The 3,935-nt window shown below is 24.0% G+C and overlaps 1 long non-coding RNA gene across 1 annotated transcript; it reads right to left on the bottom strand.

Moving 5' to 3' along the window:
* Positions 1-282: 282 nt before the first annotated feature.
* On the bottom strand, positions 283-3,935 carry LOC112596752. Its single transcript, XR_003114792.1, has 3 exons — positions 3,622-3,935; positions 1,682-1,850; positions 283-492 (listed from the first exon to the last, which is right to left on the bottom strand). It is a non-coding gene; the product is annotated as an uncharacterized LOC112596752 (long non-coding RNA).

Raw genomic sequence — 3,935 nt, forward strand, 5'->3', positions numbered from 1 at the left:
ATTATTTAACATTTTCATTTGTTATTTGTTAGTGGTTTTAAATATGAATAGATAATAATACAGCTTATACAGCTTAAATTTGTATACATTAAAAATTAAATAAAAATTTATAAACTTGTAAAATATATATTTAAATTATTTTTCAATTTAGACAAAGCTTATACAATTAACTATACAATTTAAATTAGATATATAGTAGCATACCCAGTTTTAATAATTAGTAAAAAATTTACTTATTATTAAAGAAACAATAATAGAAATATGGAATATAATAATCATGGTTATCCATATGTATAATATTATTTATTATAGATTTATTATATTGATAGTTATTACTTATTAGTTATTATTAAAGATATCTACCGAAGTGTTGTCGCTGTGGATAGTTTCTTCAGCAAATAGACATATCCTTGTATTTATTCGTTTGGTGTTCATTTGTTCATACATAACTTATTACCATATTATTGTATCACCGATTTATAAATTGTAAGACTAAAAAATAAAAAAAATAATTAAATATGGATATACTTGTAATATACAATTAATTTACTATACTTGAAGCAGACATTATGAATTACAGTGGAGCGTCAATTATCCATAGGTACGTCAATTTAATTATCGATATAAAAAAATATATTTTTATTTTATGTTTTTAAATTTAAATTAAATTTACTACGCATCTACTTTTACCAGTATATACATATGAATTTTATCATATTAAACTTTTACGTTATACATTCAGTACATAAGTTTTAGTTTTAGATATATAAAACATAGTGCCTTTGTAATCGTTGTTTGATTATCCGCACCCTTTCCCTTGGTTTCAACGAATACGGATAATAGACGCTTTACTATATTTAATATGTATATAATTTTTGAATTATATAGGTAATATACACATAAATCACGTAGTTATTAATGATTTGTGCGGAGTGCAGACCAAAAATGTAAATTGATCTGAATCAATAAAAACAGATAATTATTACAAAATTATTGTACAATACGTATTTGGCACATAGTTATCGCTGTTGATGTTTACAATAAACTATATTTATTTAGACACAAGGAAAGATACTTTAAAATATAAATACGATATTTTGTACTGTCGAAAGATTATAAAAGACGTTTTGCTGGGTTTTATTGTATTAACAAACACTGGCGGCAATGTAAAATCAAAGACCCACCTTAAGTTATATATTTACATACTATATCTTAGCATTATTATACAATAGGTACCACAAAACTTAGATTAGAGCCGAGGAGTGCAAACGTGTTTGGTCGTTCATCGTGTATTCCTGTATTATATTAAGATAGGTATTTTTGTTTTTGGACGTTTTACAATGCTGTAAATTGTAATCATACATAAGTATTGTTAAGTAACGTATTTCTGGAATAAGTAATTTTAAAAAATAAATAAATAAATAAATAAAAAGTGGGACTAAATTACGATTTTTTTTGAGTATAAGATTAAAAAAGTGATAATTCTTTTTATAAATTAACATTTATATAATTTTAATAAATAACTACTCAAGGAAAACATATTTTATTTTTATTTCACATAATTTTGTTTATTCAAGACGTGTTTCTTATTCCGTCTTCGTTGTTTGTTATAAGTTATAACTTATTAATGATTCTGTTTATATTATAATAATAAATGGAGAATAAAAGTAAAAATTATTACTTTGTGCTCGCAAAAAAACGACCTCTGAAAAATAATTTCTTCTTCCCATTTCAAATGCAGTGCTGCCTCTATAAATCAATATTGATTTTTTTCAAATATTTTTCTCGGTAAGCTCTAGAATTTAGACACATATTTTGAGATCCTCGCGGACATTAACCATATCAAACTTCTATAAACACACATTAAGTCATAAAATTCAATTTAATCGTTTATAGTGCTTTCTATAAATAATTAATTAAAAATAAGTGCCTAATAAGTAACAGTGATTAGTTTTTAACGTTCTTATAAGTACATTTACACTGTATATTTATACATGTTAATAATATTATTATTTATTACTACTTATTTTTTAAATTAGATTGTAACACTATTATACATATATTATACTTATAAACTACATCATATTTATTATTAGACTTTATTTTTTGTGGTACCTAGTAGTTATATAATTAAGTTAATTTTTAAATTCTTATTAAAACGAGTTCTGTTTTAAAAATGTAAATGAAGGCTCCAACAAATTCCTTTTTATTGAATATAGGAATTGAGGAAGTTAGCAAATTCCCTTTTAAAAGAAATTGTAATATATAACACTTAAAATAACATATATAAATATATTTATAGTTTATACATTCAATATTCACCGAGAAATTTTAATATAAATGTCAAAATGTCAAATATCAAATAGCTACCACATACGTATATAACGTCATTGGTTTTATAACATATTAAATATTAACATACAAATATAATAAGCAGTTAAACTCTTTTAAGTTTAAAAATACACCTCTTAAAATATACTTCTTCATAAGTCATTCATATTCTACGTTTAAATGCTCCAATATTAGAGAACACGTACTTAAAAAAATATCAATTATTTTACAAACAAATATCAATAATTTTATTATAATGATAATGTTTATATGTATCATAAAGTATTGAAGATTATTGTCTAAGAGCACATGAATAATATGACTGTTTACCGCTATCACTTCTTATATATATATAACTCGTATACCAGTCTATAGTTAAACAGTACATCTAATTATTTTTAGTATATTTAGTATATTTAGCTGATTCGGCATCATAAAAAAATTTACAAAATAAAGGTGCCTATATTATAAAACTTAACAACTTAGAAAACTCAACTTTGAAGCTAACATGGCAAGTGATATGGCCCACTTAGTTATTTTAAGCCAAGTACAGTTGTGCTTTATAACAAAAACAAGTAATAATAAGTTAAGCTAAGATTTTAATGTTTTCAAAAATTACGATAAATAATACAAAATGCCCAAAAAATCTTAAAAACTGCACTTTAAAATTGCGTCATGTATACATTTCTTATATTTCGCAAAAATTATGCAACGAAAATGAATTTTACTATAGTAATTTTTTTCTGAACATACTTTAAAATACTTAAGACATTAAAATAGAACTTTGTTATTATCGCTTCTTCGAAATTATTTTTTTATAAATATTAAAGATATTAAAACAGTGATCGATGATCATTTCATGTCTATAGTATATGCCGTTCGACTCTGTAGATCAATATACTACATGTGGGTACCTCGACCTGCAATATGCTAGATTTTATTACAATAATGAATGTCTGAACATTTTTCTAAAAACTTTAACTTGTCAAAATATACAAAAAATCATTAAAATATAATTAAGATTTATGATCTTTTAAAACACATTTCTCACTTATGAGGAGACTACATTTTAAAACATCAAAGAGAAAAATCAAAGTTCTGATAATAATAATAAAAAGTAAATAATTTAAATTTAAAAAAGAAATCACCCTAATTATTATAAAGTTTTATTTTATCTTGTATCAAAATCTAGGTACTTATATGATGTGCCGCGAAGTAAAGATTATAATTAATAATCAAATAAAAAAAAAAAAAAGAATACCACTTTGAGAACAATTAATTATAACATACATAGCATATATAAATGTTATTTCAATGAGGCCAAGCCAAACTCGACATCCTTATCGTTCCCGTTATTCAAATTGGATTTTTCCGTGCACGCTGATCGATATATAGATTTCTACGGTTTTACATTCATATTATAATCCATTTCAAAACGCGAACTTTGCACTAGTAGACATGTTAACATTGACTTTTCGACTCCCTGTGTACGCGCGTAATCCGTTACTGGACTGTCGACGATTAATTATAGATCACGTGATCGATAAAAAAATTTTATTGCACAGTTAATATGTTTCGTGCGTGAAGCACGTGCGCTTGTGATT

This window comes from Melanaphis sacchari, unplaced genomic scaffold (genome assembly GCF_002803265.2).
Source record: "Melanaphis sacchari strain LSU unplaced genomic scaffold, SCAv2.0 Contig0_pilon_pilon, whole genome shotgun sequence".
Lineage (NCBI taxonomy): Eukaryota > Metazoa > Arthropoda > Insecta > Hemiptera > Aphididae > Melanaphis > Melanaphis sacchari.